The following is a 26564-nucleotide window of genomic DNA, read 5'->3' as shown; positions in this document are numbered from 1 at the left end:
AAAAAGAGCAAATCAAATAATTTGTTTTCCATTTCATATTTTTAAGTACCCATCCACCACTGGCCTTGCATTGCCCTATTACTGCAGTGTTCTAGTGATAACATTGCCTCACTAATCTTACAGATGGTCACATTGCCTGTTCAGGCCCCAGCACTCAGTTTTATTGGCGAAGCATTATGCACAGTGTTTTGACCGTTGTTTACTCCACAACATGCCACTTGTTATCTTCTGCAGCAAATGGCCATGTCTTTACCAATCTTGTCTGGCTTTTGTCTACTTTCCACTGGATGAGCAGCCATTTAGTGCAAGGGTCAGGGTTGTAATTGACAGCCACCACTAAACAAATCTGCCCGGCTCGGCGGTAGACCAACCCCAGCTCCCGTCCCCTCCCGCTACTCTAATCTAACTAATGCACCCATGTGTGTGCTGGAAAGTGAATTAAGCATAGAAAACTCAATACCTGATCCATCTGACGGAGCTGCCTGCGTGCACATTAGCAGTTTCTCTGCAGCCTCTATAATTGTATTACACAAGTTGGCCGCTCTAACGATCAGGCCTTACACACACTTACACACTCATACACACTCTCGCTGTTGTCGTTAATCGCTGCCTTCGCTGGCCCTGGAGGCGTGCAGCAGGCCAAGAACAGAGCGATCGAGAAGGGGGATGATGATGAGGCAAGGAGTTCAGCTCTCCCTCAAGGCTGACATGAAATGAAATCATGAAATCATAGTGTTTGTGTGAATGTGTTTATGTGTGTGTGTGTGTGTGCTCTGAAATTGGTATATTGCACTGCATGTTCTTTTGTTTTTATTGCTCTTCTGTCAGACTCTTTGTATCTGCGTCTCTGCCTTCTAATCAGTGGCTTTTTGGGCGCTCCTGCTGTGTGTCCCTGTTTCTGTTTCTGGTATTCCCATATCCCTAAAGCCTGATATCTGTATACTGTTAGCAGTCCTGCCCCTTCCCAGAGAATAAAGCATGATAAGATGAGCTTAAACTCCCCTCCCTGCTAATCCTCCTTGACCTATGCAGACCTATGCAAGGTTGGAAAAAATATATCTCCTGAAGTATTTTCACATTATGCAGCAGATAAGTGGTAAGAACTAAGGAGATATAGATGTAATAAACCATGTATTTGATCTCAGCGGTACAATAAATGCATACCTGTGATGATTATCGTCCTTGGGGAGGTTGCTAGACTTTATCGCTGGGAGCCCAGAGAGCAGAATGAAATGGGGAGCAGAACAAAAGGACTCCGAGGGTGATTAAAATGGTTGTTGTGTTGATTTGCTATGTGTTGTCGTGCAAGCAACCATTTGCTCTGGTCTCACTAATGGAGACTTCAGTTGGAATCCAAGGAGAAGCTCTTTAAAATTTTATTCCTTCTAACAGGCTGATTTATAATGATGAGTCCCAGACTCTTTCCACCACAGCAGGACATCACAAAGAATCCTGGGAAGCAAGGGGACTATATATAGCACTACCACGAAGGGACTACAGGCACAAGAGAATCCAGCAGACAGATAGTGAAAGATGAGCTCCATAGCCCAACTCAAGGCTGACAAAGTATAGATGCCCGTTGTTGTCCGTGAGACTTCTGTGACCTGTACAGCTCCCAGGGCCCAGTGATACCCTACTTGCCAGATGACATCCCATGATCTTGTGTCTGGGACGAGGTCTAGTTGGTGTGCATGTGTGTGCGCCTGTGGAAAAATCCCTTAGGGAGGACTTTTCATCTACTTAGAGCGTAGGTCATCAGATATGCCTGTGTGCGTTCACCTCCATGTCTGTGCACGTTCACATTTCTTTGTGCGCACACACACAGGGAAGGAAGAGGTAAGAGCTGGGATGGGCAGCTTTATCATGCTTATCTGAAAGGTCACTCTGTCATTGTCGAACCGCACAGTACAAAACCTTCCCATGATCGCTGCAAGGCAAACTGATCTGGGAGAGACAGAAGAAGACTGTTTCTTGAAATGTTGCACAGCTTTGAATGAATTTGCATTTCCATCACTTATGTTCAGATTATGTACAAGATCATATTATATAGTAATGTTTGGTTGCAGTGCTGGCATGTAATATTGCTCCTGCCCAGCTAATGTATACCATGTGCAATGCTGCAAGATTAAATAGCAATAAACAGGAGATTCCACAACATTGTTGGATGTCCTAAAGAATTATTTCCCCCCTTTTTTTATTCATCTACTTTTTACTTTCATATTTCAAACGCAGTATGGAGTTTATTGATCCATATTTAAATCTTACAGTTGAGCGAAAAGCGCAAAAGATTTATTGAGTACTTGACTAATTCTGCTCTCAAAACTAAATCAATCTATTTTGTAAAAATTGTCACAAAGAAAGGAAATTATTGAGAGTGAATGAATGACTAAATAAATAAATTTGAGCCTATGAAGAGGTGGAGGAAGCTAATCATTCCCCCGCGCCTACCGTGCAGAAGCTAAATCTCTGAGCAACACTAATCCTACTCGTTCTTCTGGTTATCTCTTCTCCTTCGTCTTCCCTGCATCCCTCAGCAGGTATTTCTCCACTTGCCAAAGTCCCTCACTGACATCCATCCCCTGCTTTTTTTGCCAATCAGGTCACCTGCCACACCTCCCAAACTGACACCCCTATTGGGCTCTGTTTGTTTCCACTGTTGTGTCCCACTGACATTATCCACAGTAATCCAATTGAAAGCTCCTCAGACCCTGAGCTGGGTTCTGTGGGGTTGAGACGTTTCCATGGGGATCGCATGGATTCCTAATTAAGCTAATTAAAGCTTGTTATTAAAGCTCGTTAAATCTCATCCTGACATGGTAGCGCAGCTACTGGTGCCTAACTTTACAAATTCATACAGAAACACGCCCTCCACCCCTACCCTTTGCACACACACACACACACACACACACACACACACACACACACACACACACACACACACACACACACACACACACACACACACACTAAGGAATACATTTGCACACTTGCACAGAGACATCACCGGTCTAATGCACTTTGTTCAGTGTAATTAAAGCTTTCAGTAAGCCCTGTGGCTTTCCCAGCTGCTTGGTTTGAACAGAAACAGAGAAGTGACACGTGAAGATTTTGGTGGAAAGTATCACTTATGTATCCAAACTCAACCACACTACCATTCCTTATATTTACTGTTATTATTACTGTCCTGTGTGGCACATTTGATGCGACATGTTCATTGGATATAAAAAAAAAATGAAGGAATATGAGGAGTTGATCCTTGAGAGGTATTTTGGTCAAGTGGAAGGATGGGGCGTAAAGAGAGCTCCACTTTATTTTTCACTCAAGCATGTTACTCTGTGCCCATTGCACTGACTCTAAATTTATACATCAACTCCAAATATTGTTCTTTGACTGCGAGGAGGAACAGTAAACTATGATGTTTTTTTTGGAGGGGGGGGGGGGTCTTCAAGGGGCTGAGTGGAACAGTGTGTGAGTATGCGCATGTAGAGAGAAGGAGAACGAGAGCAACAGAGACTCCTCTCGCAACCTGAATCAGCCCTTTGATGCTGACTGGCCTTGACATCAACAATGTGGCCTTTCACAGCCCCCACCCACCTCTGAGGGGCTTACTAAGAACACACACGTACACAGGCTTCCTTTCTGTGTCACTCTCCCCTTAGTTTTTTATTGTTTATTTTTTGTAGCTTTTTGTGCCGTTCACAAGGAAATGGTGCTTTAGTTCGAAAGAAGAGAAGCAAGGGGAGGAAGTATTTACATAGGCCCAGTAAATAATAGGGAGCATTGGACTCAGTGAGAAATGGTCATTCTGCAAATTCCCCAGCAGAACCAATGAGGCTCAGAGATCTTGTTAAGTCCTCTGCAGAAATTACATGGTAAACACCAGAGAAATGAAAGGATATTGAAGAAAAGTAGAATCGGTCAGGGCCAGAGGGACACATTATATCACACTGGATTTCTTAAGTGCCCCCTCACAGTTTTCTTTCCCCCCTCTGTTCCTTTAAAATAGTTCCGTCTTCTCCTTTACCAGTCATGTCATTCCTTTGACATTAAAGGGATTTCGGTGCTGTCTCACAATGACTGTGGTTATAGAGTTTGTTCCAGATAAATGTTGAAACACTCAGAGTCCTCTGAAGGAAGGTTCTGAAGTTCACTGTGCCGAGGGACATCCATCATTGACATCACTGCTAATTTTGGTGACAAATTCAGCAAAACATGTCCAGCTGTGTGTAAAAGAAACACATGAACTCAGTGTTTCCATGTGATTTTATTACTCCATACTTTTCAACAGCTTACAAAGGCAGACAGTTATATCAAACATGTGTTTCTTTAATGCTCAATGTGTGAAAGGAATTGACTGTGATTGCCCCAGCAAATGATGTTTTCAGATGTGTGTCAGGCTAGTGGAGCATAAATTCTCTAAACTTAATCTCTGTTTACTCTGGGCAGGCTATGATGGAGTTGTTAGCATTAATTAGCATTAATTCTGTAGTAATACTGCCAGAATTTGCAGCTGTGGGCAAAAAGAAATTTATGGAGGTTGACAAAACTTGACAGAGGTGAAGATCAGCCCTTTAGGCTGTGGCCTACTGCACACCATAATAAGATGAGAGTAATGAGAGAAATAATGACTAGTGTATGATTTGCTTCTCAAATCATACTCTAGTTCACTGAATGGAGATGCTCATCAAGAAATAGCTGCATATCCCCGAATCCAAAAGCTAGAAGCTTTTTCCAGCTTTTTCTCCGGAAACCAACAACACGCCAGTGGTTAGGACGTTAGTGCTGTCTCCTCTGACTGTCTCAAGTTAAACACGTCTCACAGTGCATGCTATTTCCTGAAGATGAATGCTGCTCTGTGATGAGCCGGGTTAAATGCATCCAGTCATTTCCCCTGGAGCACGAGTCTGTGTTTAGGTGACGGGATGTCCTAAGGATGTGGGTAGTCACAGTATGGCTGCTTTGGTGCCTTACTGCCTGCCAGTCTGCCACGCGGACATTGGCCATTAAATCTGTTGTTGTTTTTGTTTTGTTTTTTCCCTCTGTAGTGAAAGCTCAGTCAAGTACATAACCTAAAAATGAAAATGGAGCCATAAGAAAAGCTCCTCTTTTTTTTTTTTTTTTAAACTGCATTTTACAGAAGAAACTCCTGGAATTTTACTTCTCCTTGATGACCCTGAGGTTTTTCCATATAACCGGGCCGAACCACACTAAATACTTTAATCCCGTTTTTGCAGTTTGTACATAAAAGCTGTAGCTAAAGCTTGTGTATGTTAGAAAAAAAAAGTTTACAGTTTAATTTGTCTAGGTGATTATTAAGTTAGTTAGAGTCACTTCTGATTTAGATCGCAGTAATTACAGTAATGGATACAGTAGATATACAATCCTGCTGCCCACGGATGGTTTAGGGAATCTTGTTTTTTCAGCCTGTATAGCGCTAGGTCAAACCAGCTGCTGTCAAGGAGCCTTTGAGCTTTACCCCGCTGTTGCCTTTGCGCCTGCATCCACAGCTTCAGTGGTCAGAGGCTCATATTCAAGTCTTTCTGACAGGGGTGGTTTGCTTTGATAGTCAGGCCTGTTTACCGCTCCATGTCCTGGGGGCTAACCGAGCTCAGATCACCCTCAAATGAACTGAAGAGTGAGGGAAATATTCAACACAGCTGTGCTTACTCTGGGGGCAGGGGCCAGGAGAGACACGCTGCTGTGCTTTCAGGTACTGGGCAGGTCTCGCCTCTGAAGCTGTCTTTAGAGAGCCTGTTTGCATTTATAAAAATGTTTGCTTGGATATGAAAATAAAGATTTCCCCAGTGGCAAAGGATGGGAACGTAAAGAGAGAAAGTGAGCTGGATGGAGATAAAAGTCCTTTTTTTTTAACAGGTACTGTAGCAAATCAGCTAACTCAGTGGCTGCTAGGGAATATACCAGCAACTCCTCAGCAAATCAAAGGTAGTCTGAAGGTTCGAGCTGGCAAATTCTGTCTGAGGAAATCTAGCCAGTTTCTCCATAGAAGGTTAGATTACGAAAAATGTTGTTGTGAATGTCATTTACTGGATGCATGTACATTCCTCAACTGAATAAGAGTCCCTGATCATGGGCGTTTTTCTCTTTCATGCTAAGATTCATGATGTATGTTGGGCAAACATTTGGCATCTGCTCTTTATTCACTGAGTCAAAATTTCTCTCAGTCAGTTTTGTTACTTTGACCAATTTACCATCTCTGTGTGTCTGCACAACAGACCCAAGGCTGGCAGCATCCATATAAGTGGAACAGAGAGAAACTGTGGTGTAATGAATAGAGGGCATGGCTATTTGGCAGTGCGAATGGATGGGAGGGGGTCACATAAGCTGTTAAAATGGGAAGAGTCAAGAAATATGGCAGGTAGTATGGAAACAGCTTTGGCTTGCCAATAACGGACTCTCATCATGTTTAATGAACAATTCTGGTTTAAAATTAAATAGCCAGCTGCAGAGCAGTTGTCACTCATGTGTTTATGCACTCTGAGCAGGCTTAGCCTTCTCCAATTATCCACCTATTCTTGATTCATGAGTGTCCTTGCAGATTTATTCATATACCAGCATGTCCAGTTTCCCCAAATTAGGATCTATACTGTTCCTTTAACCCTTGCCCCATTTTCCCTGTTGCTGCTCTGTGCAAACACATGCAGGCACATCTTAAAAGTGTTATTTTAAATGCAAAAATATATACCACACATACTGTAATTTATGCACTTAAAGACTATATTGCATAGAATGAAATCTTATAGCAGGTTTTGGTATACACTGTGATCCTGACCGTGATCAGTTAAAAGATTTACATCTTCTCTAATTAATGCAAAAAAAAAAACACTGGACAAATGCAAATGTGTCTTTTTCAGACATTGCCAAATCAATGTAATGCCTGGTCAAATGTGGAACAACTGTTGTCAAGAGAAGTGGAAAGTCATGAGCAAGCTGTGAGCAAAACCATGTTGTGAGTGTATCCATTCTGCCCACTGCGCTGTTGGCGCCCAGGCTGGCCCCCTGTTTGCATGTGCATCCTGTACCCCTCTGCTTCACAGCCCTCCCTACGCTTCTCCATATTTCCACTAGTTCTTTCTGTCCAAGCTTTTCCTGGTGTGAGTTCTGGCATGCTGGTCCTGCCCTGGCCTCTTCTACTCTGCTCCACTTCCTCCCCCCGGCTCGGTGGCCTGGCTGCCCAGTGGGGGCAGCCTGCTCACCTCCGGGGCAGCTGGCATGCCTGATGGCTCCATTCATCAGACCTGAGGGCGAGGAGTGGGGGCCCCACATACAAAAGAGGGGGGGCTGGTTGTTGACTTTATTGGGATAGTTATTAAATAAGCCATGATGACAGGGGAGGGAGAGGAATGCTTTCAACTTCCTCTGCAGGAGATGTCCTACACAAACCCTAAAACTAGATGGATGATGGAAGGAGGGAGGGACAAAGGCAAACAGTAATTTTGTCAGCCCAAAACACATGCGGGGGCAGAAAAAACAGGCATGGAGATACAGTATATTTACTAAGTGAGTACCTTTCGAAAATGAATTGAGGATTTTAAGGGAAGAGCATTTGGGAAAGTAAGCATAGTTTTAAGTGTGAATGGGAAAGATTGTAGCTTGTTGTCTTTTAAAGACAGATGACTTGCCCTGGGCGAGGGCCTGGCGGCCTGCAATGTTGAGGCTGGTGGCTGAATGGCTTATGACTGAATGACAGAACCCCTCCTGAGATTGGCCAGTAACACACACAAAACACACACACACAGAGTCCATTGAGCGTCCCAGCAGGAGAGAAGACACAGCCTCTGGGCCAGGGGCCAGTGCAGGGATCCAGAGGGCAGTGAAAGTCTCCCCACAGTTTCAAATACAGCCAACAGTTAACTATTGGCATGGGAAAACCCAGCCCAGTGCCTCCACACCCTCAGCTGCATTCAACCCTAACAGTAGCACATCCTTGTGTGCATGAGATTCCCTCGACCCTAACCCTGCTCCACAGCTGTTGAACAAGAGAAAAAGAAAGCTGTAGCACCAGAAACAGAGGGACACAGAGAGAATGGACACCAGCGATGAGAAACCATAGTCCCAAGGGCAAAATGAATGAGCCACTGACATCCTCTTGGCTAAGCTTGGATGTCTAATTCTTCTGAACAATGCTGGAAAAAAAGTTAAAATCCACTGCATTTATTGTCACATTCATCATTCAGTTATTTGTACTAAAATAACTCTCAGAGGGCTTTCTTGTACATTACCTGGGCTACAGTAATATCTCACTGACTGTAACAACCACAAAAATGTTATAATTTGTGACATAAGGTTTTATGAGGAGTGGCTAAAGAGTATTATGGAATACAAATCATTGTGGCTCAGTCTTTTGTCACTTGTATTATTTAATGTCTGCTTTGTGGGGATTGGACCAGTAATGTAGCTCATAGCTGCCAATCATCAAATTTGTTGTCCCTTAAAGCGTTTAATAGCTTTGATGTTTCGATTTGCAGCCAAAATTGAAGAAAACATTAGTTCAAGCAGGCTACAAACTTAAGCTCAGCCTGAAATCTTGGATCAACTGATCTCAGTGCTTGGTGGCTCAGCTGATACTCTTCTACAAAGTAAATTTTATATCTGGTGATTAGGTTGATTTAGCATGATGTGCTACAGTTGCAGCACATCTGCAAGCTGTTTTGCAACCAACTTCTTTATCCCTTCATGATGTGTCAGACTCAAGCAATGCCATATCTGCTGTCACTGAATGCTCTGTTATAGGCCTCAGACTTTCATAGTCCCAAAACAGTCATACCATCAAATATGAACTACTTGGATGGGAATAATAGTCATCTCTTGAATGCACTGGTCCTGACTGACTAACCCTCTGTTAACACCCCCGCACCCACTTACATTTTCAAGTAAGCAGTTTCACTTTTCTGCTTGGTTTCTGGTCTTGTTGTCAGATTATGTTCGTACAGTGTTTTTTTTTTTTTAAATAATTTGGCTTGCGTGGCTACAGTGTGAAAGACTGCTGGAATCTTTTTGAGGGGAAAATAACAAGAGTAGCTTTACTGCAGCCAAGTTTCCCATGAAAAAAAAATTAGCTATGTAGTTGCTCATTACAAATAAACAAATACAGCTGCCAGCATAATGAATTGTACTTCAAAACATGTTCAAGAGCCCATCTACGCTTCAGTCTTAAAAATGCACTTACAGGCATGCTTGCATCCCTGTCAGTTTTCATCCTTTCGCCTCAGTCTTGTAATTATCTTGTCAATTAACCTGGAGCTGGAAGGATGAATGACACACTTGTCTCCTTCACCGTTGCACCATGGCTCCTGATTTTTCCTCTGGTTACAAATGAATGCAAAGTCGAGAGCGAGAGAGAGAGAGAGACTGATGTATGTTTTGAAAATCAGGAGGTATTTAAGTTTGACTTTGCTGATAATTTCAAGGTTGCTCTTCCCCACTGAGCTGTCTGCTTTTCGTTGATTCCTTCATGATGTGCAAACTGGCAAACCCTCAGCTTTCCGAAATCTTAGTGAGAAAATGTACAAGATGTATTTTACTTGAAGACCCTCCCTACCTTTTACCTTTTTACCCATACCGTTGATGCAAAATGCAGCGACCTTTAAATGCTAAAAACAATAATTCTATGTTAAAAAAAAGAAAGAAAACATACACAATTTACACAATTGATTGTACCACTATTGAAAATACCTGTAATGTTTAAAAATGAAAAATTGATCTGGGTTATTAATTGAAATTTCAGCTACGATTTTAGCTTCCAGCCATTGTGAAAATGAAGCTCTCGTTTTGTTGTTGTTGTTGTTGTTGTTTTAAAACCCAGTGCACCCCTTTCCTTTTACAGTAGTTCGCTTTTTACTCAAAATGTCTTGCTGTTTAGTTCAGCCACAGCCTAAAAGAGGGTCTTTGGTCTCTTTTAGGAAGTAAAATCACAAGTTGCCTGTTGGTTTTCTACTCTCTGTCACACATTTTGTGGCTGCTGCAAACATCTCTCGAAGCACGTAACGCTGCTGCTGCCTGCGCCTCTTTGCCCCCATCTGAACCCGCAGAAAGGTGGCAGACTGGCAGGGACCATGCTCCCTGCCAGTCTGCTTCCCTGCCAGCCTGTCAGTGCTCTTGTGAGAGCAGGCTTTACTGTCAAAAACATGGCCAACTCCCTGTCAGACAATCCTGTGTGCCTACCACCCTCACCTCTTTTCGTATTATTTGAACTGTAGTTAAAGTTCAAGGAAATCCCCTGTTTATAACAACAAACAAAAAACAGATATGATTTCATTAAATTCAGTAAATAAATGCATGATATTTGTCAAGTCCATCCATCCATCCATCCATCCATCCATCCATCCATCCATCCATCCATCCATTTTCTTCCACTTATCCTTTTCAGGGTTCTGAAGTTTATGAATAATTCAATCTGTCAAATTAAAATATTGACAAAGATGATCTTGATTATGATTTTTGGTATATTCAAACAGCTGCTGGTACATTTTAATATAAATATGATAATATCATAAACATTCCAGCAAATATACAGGCGTGGTTATGGACCGACTTTCCAGTTTAGGGCTGTTCTCTTCCCTTTCAGTAGATGCTGTACTGCAGCCTCAGCATATTTATACACTTTATGACTGACTAAAATAAGCCGAACACCTTCAAGAGCATCCTCTTCTCTGTTGCTGCAGTTACTTCTCTCACACACCGGAAGAGACTCACTTCCCATAGCAAGCATGTGCCAAGTTTGTGCTGAGTCACTTACACAGGTGTAGTGAGGCTGTTGTTACCTTGTTGAGTGAAGCAATGGAGACAGGTGAACTGATGAGGACTCATTTCTTCATTTAATTACCAAGCTGCTGTCTGCTCATCTGTTCCTTTCTGCTTTTTGAGTGCTCTCAGCTAGTGTGTTGCTGGGCTAATTGAGTTACTGCAGGGTAGTGCTCTGTATCATGTACTTAGTGTTTTTTTTTTAAATACAAACCAAGTACTGCATATACCAATGACATTTGTTCATACTGATTTAGCTGAATAATTTTTTTATGATTTGTCTTATTGATTGGTGTTATTACATTTACTTGCATTTGAAATGTTAGCATCCAGATTTGAATGCAACACTGCAAATAACAGATTTAAGGGTGAATTTGACTGATGGTACTTTAAAAAAAAAATAGATATTATGCTATTATCATTGTCATGAATTATTTTGCAACTTTAACTGTGTCAGTAAATCTAACATCATGACCCTGATACAAAGGTCTTAATAAAAATAGGTCCCCCCCACCTTCAAAATCTCTCTGTGTTTCCTTGTCTGGACTGTCTTCCTCATGTTTTGCACCTTGATGAAAGCAGACATGAAAATGCTTGCTTCATCCAGTTCAGTAAATCAAACAAATGAATATAGGCTTTCACCCTCATTTACTCTATGTTAGGTATGCTTTGTGCCGCATCTGTAGCAGTGCATGTCAAATCTCTGCTCATCAGTGTAGACGCGTCTGTCTGCAAATGTAGAAAAAGGGACAGTACGCAGTCACATCTGGCCTTGTTAAACTGCAGTGTTCGCTGAACCCACACAGGATTCAGCTCTCACTGCAGAATTTCAAACCTCAGCAACAGTGACAACCGCTTTATTGAAAAATCTAAAAATAGTGTGACAAGCGACGAATATCTGTACCATCTAATACATTTTAACAACACACATGAAACGAAATGAAATGGCATATGGTTTGGGAGGATGGAACGGAGAAGCTCAGTTTTAGTTTTGAATGATGAATGCCACATTTTATCCTCCTGTGCTCAACATGTCAAGCAAAGCTGGATTTTGAACATTTTCAATGGGTACCCCCAAGGACAACCTGAATGCACCACACCTAGAACTTAAAAATAAAGGTTTTGTGTGAATGATGCATGTTTCATTTTCATCAGAACACTTAGACAAATTCTTTGAGATTCCGCAGAGCTAATTTTGTGTTAACTAATTGTTTCTAAGAGCAGCCTTTCACCAGAGATGGACAAAAGTGCTTGTATTGTCAGTGGAGGCAGACAGTCAATAACGCAGCTCGGCAGCTTTGTTTTTTTTTTTCTTCTTTTTCCTCCTAACTGACTAACTGACTCATTATTCTGTATCAACTCATTGAATCTCTGCTGTCAAAACATGTTTGTTTACAGATGAGCCACTGCTGACAGATGTGAGAGGCATTTAATAAGCAATATAGCAGTCACATTTTTCCATCAAAGATAAAGCCAGAAACACAGGGAAGCGTTTAACGTAACCTCAACATACCAGATTACCAATGACCCATTTGAGGTAAGGGGAAGTGAAGTGAAGTATTCACTCACCCATCCAAATCATTGAATTCAGGTGTTCCAAAATTCCTCGCTACTAAATGTTCCACAGTCAACTGTTACTGGTATTATAACAAAGTGGAAGCAATTGGCAACAACTGCAGCTCAGCCACAGAGTGATTGGCCACATAAAATTACGTAGTGGGGTCAGCGGATGCTAGTGCGCAGAGGTCCAAGCATCACCAACGCAATGCAAAGCCTTGGAGGCAGTGGTGTAAAGCAAGCCACCACTGGATTCTAGAGCAATGGAGGATGTGACAAATCACGCTTCTCCATCTGGCAATCTGATGGATGAGTCTGGGTTTGGTGGTTGCCAGGAGAGGGGTCTGACTGCACTGTACCAAGTGTAAAAGTTTGGTGGAGGGGGGTTATTTTGTGGGGTTGTTTTTCAGGAGTTGGGCTTAGCCCCTCAGCTCCAGTGAAAGGAACTCTTAATTCTTCAGCATACCAAGACATTTTGGACATTTTCACGCTCCCAACTTTGTGGGAACAGTTAGGATAGGCATTTCCTGTTCCAATGTGACTGCGCACCAATGCACAAAGCAAGGTCCGTAAAGACATAGGTGAGTGAGTTTGGTGTGGAACCGCACAGAGTCCTGACCACAACCTGATAGAACTCCTTTGGGATGAATTACAGTGGAGACAGGGGCATGCCAGGCCATCTCTGACCTCACAAATGTGCTTCTGGAAGAATGGCCAAAAATTCCTGTAAAAACACTCCTAACCCTTCTGGAAAGCCTTCCCACAAGAGTTGAAGCTGTTATAGCTGCAAAGAGTGGGCCGACATCATATTAAACTATATGGATTAAGAATGGGATGTCACTCAAGTTCATATGTGTGTGAAAGCAGATGAGCGAATACTTTTGGCAATATAGTGTAGCTTTAATACTAAATAACCTATAGTTTGTTATTGAATAGACCTGGTCTGGCCAAAGGCAAAATTTCCACCAGAGTTGAGCTAAAATTAAGTATATATTTAAAAATTGCAGATTTCAGTTTCACTGTAGCGTGTTATCTGCTAATGGTGGCAGTAACACATCTAAAGGTTATTTATTTATTTATTTTGTGGAATAGATATCAGTGCACCACTACTTTTATCTGACACCTAACCTTTGGCTGTGATTCTGCAGTGATGCAAACTAAGGTCTCCAGAAACTGGCATTCTGACACTCAGTAATTGGCATTCTTACACCTTAGAGATGAAGTACTAGTGTCTTGCCCTGCATGGCCGTGCATAGCAACGCTTAGACCTCACACTTCACTAAGCGCATCCACTGCTTAAAGTGTATGCATGTGGACAAAGACTGGAAGAATGAAAGAAAAACAAAGGGAAAAGAGATATGATCTGTCCATCAGCTGCTTTATCAGTGCATCTGTCCTGTAGGTGTGTATCTGGAGCTGCTCACTCCACTGAGCACTCAATCACTGGGGCTGGTCTGTGTGAATTTTGTGCAAAAGGAATGAGCGTGTGTCAATACATGTGTTGCAGGGTTACCCATGTGGAAGCAGATCAACACGCTGAATGCATTAACACACATGTTCGGGGAGATGTGTGTCTGCATGCCCATCTCTAACTGTAGTCTTTTCGCAGCTCCTCGAGGTCATGCCACTTGTGCTTGGAGCAACGCTTTTGTGAGCTCAGGCTTTTAATTTTTCAGAAGCTCGTGCTTGTTAACTTAACCTTAGAATGACCTCGCTGATGTCAGTCTCCTTGGGTTGCCGTGTCTTGGCCCCATTTTTTTCCCCCTTCTTTTAAACCAGCCCACAAAATGTCTCAGATTAATTCAGTGGTAGGATTGGGACTTAATTACAGAACCAACATAAAAGACTTTGGTGGTTGCATAGCACTGTAGTCCCAGCAGAGCTGATTTATGTGATAGGGATGGTTTAGATAATGTATTAAACTGTGTGTACTATACTGGTCTGTAGGGTCACCTTTTAAGATGTTAACAAGCTAGTAAATGGATTTTCTTAATTAGACAATATAGCTTCTATAATAAACAGTGATTAGGATGGACTTAAAATTGCAGTGGTCACCTTCGAAAGTCTACATCACATCCCATTAATATTCTCTCGCTTCTTTCTTGTCTATTTCAATGGATTTTTCAAATGTATGGAGAGCTAAAGAGCAACAATGAAGGAAAGCGCTAAAACAGCGGGCGGCGCTAATGTAAATGCAGATGAAAAGGATAATATATTTCCCTAAACAGAGAACACATGCTGGTGCTGTGGCCTCTGGAGCATGTCTCTGTGGAGAACCAGCTACAGCATCCCCCTGCACTCCTCATGTCATAGCAGATAAGAGCAAAAAGAAGTGGGTAGGAGAAGGAACCGAGGAGGAGTGGAGGGATTGCATTTGACATTCAGCCCCCCTCTTTCCCACCAGTCATCCATTTAACCCTGCCACCATGACTGGTGCAATATTAATGCCCTTAAACGCAGATGAGGTGAAAATGTGTCTGAAGGAGCGGATCCCTGTGGGGAGAGCAGCTGCATACATGCATGGGGTTATGAACACACGCATACACAAACACACACACATGCACGCGTGCATGCACACACTCGGGCATGCAGATAATGCACAAGTAGAGACTTGGATATTTTAAAACACTGTCTATTTGCATTCAGTTGGTCTTTTGAGCCAGATGTAGTCTCTTTACTGTACATGATCATTTCAGCAGCCTGCCTGCCTAAGTGTTTGAACAGACTCTTTTCCTGCTGTTTGAAACTGAAACAGGCTTAGCAGAGATTTAGGGATCAAGGTGTGTTTATGTGAAACCCTAAACCAGCTCAAATGCGGGCTATTCCGCCAAATACCCCTGAATACTCGCTCGTGTGGCTGGGCCCTTTGCACTCTGCGTGGAATGTTGATCTAAGAGGAAGAGGAGGCAGGTGAGAGGTGAGCTGCGAGGGCAGGAAATCGATTTGGTCCCGCGTTACCTGAATAATGAATAAGGTGCTCTGTCCCTGGGTTAAAGGGCTGTAAGTGGGAAAGAAGAAAGAAAGAAATGTGTTTTGGCCTGAACCACTTTCTGATTTGTTTGCTTTTGTGACTAAAAAAAAAAAAGATTCTACAGCATGCGATTATATGTACCATTTTCATAAAGATAAAAAAGGGTCTGTACTCTTAATCTTTTATACAGATTAAAAGCCTCTCCAACTATTTATCTTGCTGTTAATTTCATTGTACTGAATTTAGCTCTTATTTAAGCAGTGTCCCTGCGAGACAGTCTGCAATAAATAGATATTGAATGGACCTAAATTGCAACAAAAAAAAGTTGTAACACTTACTTTTAGACAAAGGGACAACTTTTATTTTAGCTTTCACAATTATGGTATTGATTGTGTTATGCTATTATTATATGAATTGAAATGAAACACTGCTAATGTCCTTTTGTTTTTTCTTACAGAGAAAGGCCCATAAAACATTAGCGCTAATGTATGCTGATTGATCCGTTAAGGATTTACAAGAAGACATAATCCCTTGTTGGCACCAGTTTTAAAACAATAACTACAGCAGATGTTAGGAATATGAATAAATCAAGACAGAAACTATTTGTGTGCATGAGAGGAAGCAGTTGGTTGTGGTGGTGACTGCTATCGGCTAGCTGCTGCTAGAAATTTTCTGCTGCTCCTTGTTTGATTTTGTGTGAAATCAAAATGGCAAATGCCATAAAGTGGCTCATGAGGCTGAGAGCCCGATTCATTCTGGCCTAGCTCGCAAATGTACGCTGAAAAAAGTGGAAGTTCAGAGAGTGGAAATTCTCTTATATTTAGAGATTCCTTGTTGTGATTCTATAATTAGCCCAAAGGTGAAAGAATTTTAGTCATATACAAAAACAGGTTAAAACTGATCATGGTGCTTGAGTCAGGATTGGGATTCATCCATAAATTCCTGTAACATAAATCCGCAAATTTTATTGTATTCCATCCAGATGTTGATAGATATCAATCTGCAGCATGGATTAAAAATATATTTGCTTTAAAATAGGCCACCACTGCCTCGTGCCTTCATAGCTGTAATCGGGGATGATGTGACCTCTCTAGCACAGTACTTCAGGGAGTAGCATATTGCAGCACTTCAGTTATTGTGGTCCACACCTCTTAGCCCCATGTCAAACCCCAACCTTTAGTTAATGCTACCCTGCACTGAGTGAGTCCCACATCGCTGTTGAGCTTTCTGCATTATCTAACCCCCACTTCAGCTGCTCCGGTAACAGCTAGTGCTCCCAGTAATTTTATATTCTGTTTCATTCTGTGAAAAGTGTGTTTGAGGCATCTCAGGGGTTGATGGAAGTAGTTGTGTTGGTGAGGGGAAGTGCTAAACAAGAGAACTGAGGTCCTTCGGGAGAGGGAGCTCAAAGCAACTTTGCTGTGCTCTGTAACCTTAACTGTTGCTGCTGAAAGACCAAGAAGTTATTTTGCAGCCCCAAAATACTTACCATTAAGTGACTCTGAACCTCTGAGAGCATTTTTCTGTCACCGCTGCCCTTGGCTGGCTTTTAGGGGATGTTTTGCTTGGATACTTTATTGACATGTGGGTTTAAAAAAAAAAAAAAAAAAATTGCACGTGTAGTCATGCAAGTGAAATTTAACAGATTTGAACTTTTGACACTCTGACGTGTGAAGGAAGGAAGTATGTGTGAAAACCTTTAGATCAGCGGGGTCATGCCACTGTACTAGATGAAGTCAGCGCCTTAAGATTGGTGCTACCCACTGCAAATATGCACTTTAAAAACCTTTCAACCCCCAAAATGAGGGAGTAGCCTTTTTTTTTTTTCTTTTTTCTAAAGAATGCCCTATGGTTGACCTCTCTTTTTTCACAGCTGCTGTTCTCACAAATACTTCTGTACTGGTTACTTTTGCTTCAAAGCACTAGAAAACACTTGCACACATACATACACACACACAGGCTCTCATGAGGATGTTTCCTGCACTGGTAATGGCAATACAATGACAACGATAGGGTTAAATTTTTTTCTCATTTAATATTTGAGATACTCAGAGGAGCTCAGTGTATTTCCATCACTGTCTCTCTCCATCTGCTTCTCTTACGGTGTCTCAGGTAAGAGATTGTAAAGAGACATTAGAATGCTTAAGGAAATAGATGGTACGATATAACCTACTTATATCATTGATTTATCTTTTTATCCAATTGCGTTTCATTTTGTAACCTTACTCTGGGCTATATCTCTTCATAGTAAGAAGCTGCACCTGCTTAAATGTTTATCGACAGTCTCTGCATATTCAATAAGCACCCAGTAGGTTTTGTAGCATGGGTATCACAATGAATTTCATTGCTTGCTGTGTTTGAATTTGCTGCTGGGACTTCCTCTATTCATGGAAAGTTGTTGAAAATCCAAAGATTATTATTTTTTTTTACTTTCAAAGATCCCAGAAGGCACAGTATTTGATGTCATTGTTTGTTGCAGGAAGGAGAGCATGTGTGCGCTGTAGCCCAAATAATTGGCGGAGGATTCTCAGCAGGGGAAGGTAAACTGAAAGTGACACCGGGGTGGAAAGCTCGGCATGATGCCGTCTTCCTTTCAGCGCTTCAGCTAAAACTAGAGACCCTCTACAGTTCCACCATAACACAAGAGAGAGCTCCATGACTGGATGAGCAGAGAGCATTTGGCAGGCCCAAACGCTGATCCCCCCCCTCTCTTCCCATTAATCTTTTATATCCAGGGCTAAATATGAGCTGAGTTGATGTGACGCTGCGTCTGTGTCAGGGCTAGTCTAAGTAGGAGGGGAGGGCCTGTTGAGGTTAAGTGCTCTGGTGTCTGTGACTCAAGGGACATGAAGAGAAGAGAGAGGGAGGGGTGTGCTCTGAGGAAAAGTGAGGGTGAGAGAAAAGGGATTCAAAGAACAATGGGAAGATCATCCCATGAGGGGAGACCCCCAGAGTTAGGCCCAGAGTTAGGGTGAGGGTTTTATGAGTTTAGTCTCAGAGCTACATGTGTGCATTCTTACACAGACACATATAGACAAGCACACATACATCATGTGAGCCTATAACTAATGTTTATCTAAACCAGGCCGCTCTCATGTTTCAAGCTCTACCCCACAAACTCTGATTCAGATTTGACTGTTATAATGATTCCAATATTCACGAATCTTTTTACTCCGGCTAAAATATAATGACAGATTAACATACACTTTGTTTTTATAATTAAATCAAACTTTTCAAATGTATTTTAATCACTTTAAACAGCATCTAAATGCTGCGAATTTCATTTCATTGCTTAATTTTTTATATTTATGCATTTGGGCTTTCTTTTAAAGTGATTTAAAAAATGTGCGAGAGAAGCTCGATTTATTTGACAGCTGAAACATTAAGATGGTGGGTATTTTGTAGCGGGTGAATTTAACTAACATCTTACTGTTTCAAGTTTGCCATGCTTGTTGTGGTTATGATGCCACAGACTGCACATAAAAGTCTGACCCGTGGGACATCGCCAGTTGATTTTTGGCATTTGGCATTTTTTTTCGCCACGAGTGTATTTTGCTGAGAGGGTGGAGCTCAAGAGTGGTGAGCCAGCACAAGCATTAGGTAGCTTGGTTAGCAAAGTGATTTTTAATGTACCAAAACTGACCTCTGAGTGTCTTTTTGTACATATAATAAAAACTGCATCCAAAGTGATCGTTTCCTCACTTATGCTTAAATTGTCTTGGTTCCGAATAGGTGAAGCCCTATAAAAATTTCTCCCAGTTCAGCTGTCACGAAAGAGGGAAAATGGTTATAAAGACCAAAAGCATTTTTCATGCCAGGCTGTTAACATTTTTATTGCTCCTCTAACATTGGATTAAGTCATTTTTGAAGCCAACCTCAAGAGGCATTTTTGTGAACTGCAGTTTTTGGCTTTATTTTTCAACCCTGGAGGTTGCTGCTTAAATAATACACCAGTTCTTGCGCACATTGGATGCATCAAACTTTTAAGGCTCTTCGAAAGTTGTACAATGCTGCTGTGTTTTATTATCATATGGCTTGTAAGCTGATAACTTTAAATGCTTGAACCAACTCTGTGATAGCACGTAAAGGATATCATTGTAATGCTGCATGAACTGGGAATTTATTTTCTTTCTTACAGGGCAGCTGTTAACACCAAACCCTAAGCACATTTTAACCTTTAGGGCTGATTACAGAAACTTAACCACCCCTGATGCACTTCGTATTGGCTGTGGCTATGTGCAGGTAAAATTACTTACACAATGGAGTGACTCACTTCCTATAACAGTAGACCTCATTTCTCTATATTTGGCTTCCAGGTAACAAGACTAATTTTTTTGAAAGTAGTCTTAAGCAGTAGTACTACAGGCTTTCTGAAGCTCTTGCACATTGGCTGCTTTTTCACTCATTTTCAGTCTAATCCAAAAGTAGATGTAGCCACCTTAAAAAAAACTATGCACAGGAGATGGAACAATATCTGAAGGTCAGCCCAGGTTTGATGTTTTTGATTCAAATAGTCATCAAATTTGTGGAGGAGGTCAGGAGAGTGGTACAACAGCGAGTGTCTACAGCCATCTGTAAAACATGGTGGAGGCTCCGTCATGGTTTGGAGCTGCAGTTCAGTCAGTGATGTTGGGGATCTTGTCAAAATTGATGGAATTATGAATGCAGAAAAGTACAGTCAGATTTTGATCCACCATGCAGTAACATCTCAAAAGTTTCTGCTTAGCAACTCCTTCATTTTCCAGCAGGACAATGATCGCTGCCACTGCAGTAAAAGCAGACCTGGACAGACAAAACACACAGTGGGACATGATCAGTCATGTATTGGCCTCCCCAGAGCACAGATCTCAACAGTATTGAAGCAAAGTGGGATCATCTTGACAGAGAATGGAGCAAAAGGCAGACAGCATCCAAAAAAAAGAGCTCCGAACGTCCTTCAAGAAGTCTGGAGAACTATTCCTGAAGACTGCTTAAAGAAATTACAATAAAGCTGCTTATGAAAGTTCATATAAAGGTGGTCACAACAAATATTGACCTTAAAGTTCATTAAAATTGTACAAACTCTGTTTTTACCTTAAATACTTTATTTCCATGTATGTTTGCACATGTTTCCATAAATTGCTGTGCCATTTTCCAACAAAATATTAAGAAATGCCCAGACCTGTACGTCACCCACTGCTCACCAGCAAGGCCATACTGTATTTCTTACAGGAAAAGCCAGTGACAAGAGTAACACTCAACTTCAGATTTCAGCTTCTCTCACCAGTTATAATATATATATATATAAAAAGCTCATCTCGAAGAATCTGTGTCAAATCTTTGTCTAATGCTTTGAAACATTTGCTTTCAGCAGGCAGCTGGACATGTTTCTTTCTTTAAAAATCCTCTTATTCTCCTCTGAAGGGGATAGAGGAATAATATTCCAGTCATTGTCAATGAAGCTTTTATATTTTTTTATAAAATGCGCACAGCAGTAGTTTTGATTTCTGGGCTAATGCAGATCTTCATGGGGTATTACTACAGCACAGGATCGTTCTCAAAGTGCTGTACGACTCTATTGTTACTGAAATTTGAAGGGAGTGCTGGGGATGCACTAGAGCACACAGTAACTCTTGCTGTCTCTTACTTTGCCTCTTGCTGTGCACTTCTGCACACACACACACACACACACACACACACACACACACACACACACACACACACACACACACACACACATACATAAGGCACAGCAAGTCCCCGCTGTGATGTGAGATTGTATGCTACAAGATGCTGATTGAAACCTATGTCTGTGTCTCCTTGTGTATATGAGTTTGTGCGCACGAAGCAGAATACGGCGCAGCAGAATGCACCCTGATCATCATATCAAAACAATAATGAGGAGAAAAGTCAACATTGTTCTCTGCCACGCTCCATTAACAACAGCAGAATCCATAATCGTATTCATTTTCAAGCAGCTTTATTTAATAAAGTGGAATAGGCCTGGTACCTCCATTACCATAATGCTACTTAACATTAATCTTGGTCATTAAAGAAGACTCATACACAATCCCCAGGCATCTGAGTCATAGGAATTAGGGATGAACTGCGGGAAAAGAAGTGCTTATAACTGTAATGATGTGTTTGCCCCTGTTTTTCAAATAGGGAGTCACTGCAAAAATCCAAAGATTCTTAATGTATCTAGAGGTATTGATGCTGCCAACCATGACTTGGAGGTGAGGTTTTGATCTTCTGCTTCTGGATGTAAACAACTCATTAGGCAGAGAGCAGAATGCCTGCTGACTGGCAGGGACAGCAGGGGTGCTGGGGATAGCTGGGAACATGTTAACTATCTCACTATCACTATCTCTCTTGGTTGCTCTTCTGCTCCACTTTCATCCACTCATCAGCCACCAGAGGCTTACTTCGGAGATGTGAGGGTATAATTGTGTCTTACTCACAATACCCACTTCTCTCACTCTCTCCTCTTTACCTGGTGATTGAGTCTGAACCTGCTTTCAACTCCCCTTGTTTCCCTTCCTCTTACTCTTTTAGATATCCTTTTATTCCACCTTCTCACCTCTGCTTTTTTCTCCCTTGCTGGGCTGTCTCCTCTCACACATTCTTGGTCTCTTAATCAATAACCTCCCTAGCTGCTTCTCGGCATTCTGCATTTCCTCCAGCTCCCTGTGTCTCACTTCTACTTTGAAGAGGATGTCAGGCATCCTTTCCTCATATGGAGCCATTTTCATTCAGCTCCATCACTCCAGAGACGTGACCTCTCCGTGTACTTCTTTTTTTTCTCCCCCCTCAACCTACGGTGTCTCTTCATTGCACTTGTACCTGCAGTTCTCAGTTGAATCACTTATGAGCTTATTAGCAAAGAAATTCTGTGGTCATGCAAGTCTCTTGACTATTGCAGGAACCACTAAACAGCTATTGTTTGAGTAGTTTGATTACTGAGACGTCCTTAAGAGGAGAGGTTATGAATTTTACATTGTGACTGAGTGTGGTCAACATGGTACATAACACCCAAGCAGCCCTGCAGCAAATAAATTGAACTTTAAAAGCCTGTGGAACATCGCACGTTTCCTTTATCATTTATTTCTGCAGATTCCACAGCCTAGCTTACTGAAAACCTCTGTCTTGAGTAGCACTGTGTTTTTTAGCAAAGAGGCAGACTTACAAATCCATATTTACTGCTGCTGTGATCAATGACTAGTGCTCTCACCAAGCAAAGATAGTTTCCATTGGTGATGCATTGATTTGTGGTAGTAGTTCATGCATGCTAATGAGTCTCCTGATCCATAAAAGAAGAGCTTTAAAGTCAGAGTTTTACAATAAAGAGCTCAGTATTGACCCGGTATTGAGCAGCCTGATTAAGACATGAGGCACAACTCAGGAGCAGATTGTACGGTTGTTTTTTATGTTCATCAGGCAGGCTGTATCATAACTTTTCTAAGTATCAATGTTAGCCTTACAGTGCTAATTGGACTAACCATGCAAGTTGCTGACTTTTACACCCCCCCCCCCTTAACTTTGATTTGTACTTTCAGCCATCTAGGTCGTCTTTTCATTCAAAAGTATGCTTAGTCAAGTTGTCTTCTGCTCCACTTATCTCCTGCCAGTGAGTTTAGAAAGGATTAGCTCCCTTTGTCCCACTGACTGGAACCTCAGACTCTGTGACAGATCTGAGAGGCACTGGAGTCCCATCAGATCAACCACACTAATTAACTTGTTTAAACAAACTGGGAGGGGGAGTCAGGAGAAAAGCTTTCAGTCCCCTTCAAAAAGCCATTAATATGGAACAGGGAGGGGGAATAAGTGACACGAAAAGGGTGCTGTGCAGTTTATTGACGGGCTGGAACCTGAGTCTTTTGTCTATGTATGGGTTTATGTGATGGGAGACAAGATTATGGAGCTCTGTGTTTACAGCGCAGGTTAGTCAGGAATGAGAAGCTTCTGAGAAATCCCAGATGTGAGCAACTTAACTGTTGACCCCCGTGTATGGAGTCTAATTAGGAGTCGCAAACACAGGTTCTTAATAGAAAGGATGGAGAGAATTTAGAAGAAGGGTCAAATAGATAACTAAACATACCTAGGGGAGAGGCCTGGAGCATAGCTTTGCTATTAACTCCATTTAGCTTCACTCATAACTGCTCAATCAGACAGTTTGTCTCTGCTCCCAGGTCACTGGATATGTTTATTTCTTTGGGCTATGCACACATTAATCTGGTCATTTTTATTTACCAAGCTATTTTTGATGCAGTCACAGAATTTGCAATAGTGATTAGCACAGCCTACACAGAGCTGTGCTTAACAAGCTCTATAAACACAGACCTTCACCGAATTGTATATGTGGTGCATATCACCTTGTTCTTCCTCCTTCTTTATGCTGTGACTGTCTTTCATTGTGATTGCTCATATTGTAATTAGATGGAGGGCTATTATCCTGTAAAGACGTTTTCCCTCACAGACCAGTAGAACACTCGCCTTGGGGATTTTGCAGCACTGAGAGTTAATAATAGACATGTTCAGGCTGAGTAAAAGCAGCATTTCCACAGGGGCTTTGTTTAGAAATGAAAAGCCCCCCCCCCCATCAGCATTCAGTGGACAATCATACCCACACTGTCTTAAAATGCCACAGTTATATCTTGGGCTTTGACGTACACCTAAAATCAACTCTTCCTTAGAAAATCCCTTGATTTAAATTACATCTTGCACTACAAATGTCCAAATGGTATTATTACAGCATATAGAATATACACAAACAGATGCACAGACACAGACAGAGAGAAAGAGCCATGTTAGAGTTGCAGGAATGCCTCAGTGTGATGTATGATCTTCATTTCCCCCCCCCATGGGCCATCTCCAGCTCAGCACCAGCCATAAGACAGACAGAGGAAATGAACGCTGGGGAATTTATCTCCCATCCTGGCATTGTTTCTGCCTGGTGAGCTCTGAATTAACACATTTATTAAAGTGCTGGGTTGAGACCTCCACTTATTACAGGGCAGAACTGCTGAGCAGGGATTGTGTGTTATGTGTTTTGTAAAAGCACAAATTGAAATGAATGCTGAATTAAAAGGATGGAAAATTAAAAGGTGGCACCATCACTTCTATCATCTAAGTATTTATACCAAGGGCCAGAGAGATAATTGGAAAACGCACAGCAACAGAAATAGTGTTTGGATTTCCATATTTATGCATTTGCAACAAGCTCGTTTTAATTGTTTGTTCTTTATAGTGTTTTCATCTGGTGTAGTAATGTATAGTATTTTTACACAGCGAGTGTGGTCTGGGACCTCACTGGCTAATGTGATTCCATTGCAAGATGATGGCTAATAACCTTTTACCATTTCTCTGCATATAGTTTATTGCTAGTTTAGTGCAGTCACGCAGGAAGTGTCCATGCTTTTGTCACTTAGGAGAAAATCGCATTAAAAGACACATGCTAGAGGGTACAGCAAAGGTGTCGTCTTAAAATAGTTTGTAAGATGTAACTGACATGTCCTTGCAAATTTTAGCAGATTTTGGATCATAGATAACAAATCCATAATATTTGAGCATGTTGAATGTGCATGTCATATTTAGACAGGTTAGAGGGCATTTATTAGTGAGGTAATTGGATGTGGCTGTTATACAGAAGTTACTTGCATAAAAGAAGGGTGAGCATGGCTAAACACATTGGGCAGGTTTAAATCCTTAGGCACCCTGGCCATTAATTAATAACACCTTGACAGAGCATTAAGTGGCAACAGATACCTTTATAAACATTCCATCATCTGATTGGTGAATCACTCAGTAGCTCCTCACCAAAATGTGTCAGTGTCAAAGTTTAGAGAAGTAGTGGAGCAGGAAATGCTCCTGATTAATGACTGCGTCTGCTCATGAAATCAGAATATGGATTTGTCAGCTTTTGAATACGAACTACACTGATTTTTGATCAGATACAGCTGTGCAACATTGAAGCTGTAGGCCGAGGGACATAAAACTTCTTCTTCTTCTCACTCTCATTTCCTGTGCTATTTCCTGCTCTTTTCCTACAGTGACTGTACTGCCTCCGTCTTGGGCCAGGAAGGTAAAGCAGTAGCTTTGATTTGATGCCTGAGCAGCAGTCTTTAACTTTGCCCTCCAGTCCTTTTTACTCCGCCTTGGACTGATGTCTCAGGGGCACCTCATCTCCTGTCTCTCTCTCTCTCTCACACTCCTTCATCCACCAAACCTCCACCTCAACCCCTACGGCTGCTACAGTCAGCTGGACTAATAGAGCCACTTACTGCCCCTTTAAATCTTTACGGTGCTGGTTAACCCTTTATTGATGTTCCTAGACCCCTCAGCTGCCTGCAGGCTGGCCAGACTGTAAATCTACAACCTGGGTTTGATAATCTGTTTGCAGGGAGGCTTTGAGTGAATGCAGGCTTGGTCATTAGACAAAAAAAAAAAAGTATGGTCATTCATCAAAAACTGAACAGTGATGTGTGTTTCCTCCGCAAGCCTTTTGTTCTGCTTTGGGGCCTTCTGGTGTCTGCTGCCACTTGTGATGGGACATGCTGAACATTTTGTGGTCTGCCAATTTACGCAGTGACATGGCAGTTAAAACAAGGAAAAGTTCTCAACCCAGCTGGATGCTCGCCTGTATCTGAGTCTAATTTATTTTAGCTCGAGGCTGCTTTTTGTTTATTTTGTATGAGCACGCATACAACGACAGGCTGACGATAATAAGTCATCAGTGACTTCGGCTCTTGTAAGTAAGATGCGTCTACATCAAATGGATCAGCCTCAGTGACAATGGGTAATCTGATCACGAAGCTAAGATGTATATACATTAGCTGTAATCTTATGAGTCCCATTCCCAGCGATATAGTGAGAGTTAAATGGGGGGAAAAAATGAGAAGAGAGAGAGAAAAGTGTGTAAGAGTGCTGGTTGTAAGTGAACAATGACAGGCATCTAGATCATACGTTTCGGATCATTTCACCTTCCATATTGGAGTTTATGGTTTGTAGATTCTACTGCAGTAAAGAACGTGTTTTCTGAGGCAGATGCTAGCTTTTGATTGATTTCTTCTTCACCATAGAGCATCTCGCAGATGCTCACTTTGTGTTCCTCGACTATTTGTAATACAGATACACACTAAAGCCTTAAAACCATCATCAGATCTCCCTCGAGACACCGGAGCTTTATGCAGTCTGGAGGGCGTGTCTTAGTATATAATAACCCATCAGTGGTCTTCAGAATATATCCCATCCTCATCCTACTCATATCTGTTTCCATTTGAAAGCCCTGACGGAGGGA

General features: G+C 41.8%; 1 protein-coding gene across 2 annotated transcripts in view; it reads left to right on the top strand.

The window, feature by feature from the left end:
* unc5cb (unc-5 netrin receptor Cb) overlaps positions 1–26564 on the top strand; it is a 122087-nt gene that overhangs the window by 13836 nt on the left and 81687 nt on the right. The window lies entirely within an intron of this gene.

Source organism: Archocentrus centrarchus, chromosome 12 (genome assembly GCF_007364275.1).
Source record: "Archocentrus centrarchus isolate MPI-CPG fArcCen1 chromosome 12, fArcCen1, whole genome shotgun sequence".
NCBI lineage: Eukaryota > Metazoa > Chordata > Actinopteri > Cichliformes > Cichlidae > Archocentrus > Archocentrus centrarchus.
This window is presented reverse-complemented; position numbering and strand designations above follow the sequence as displayed.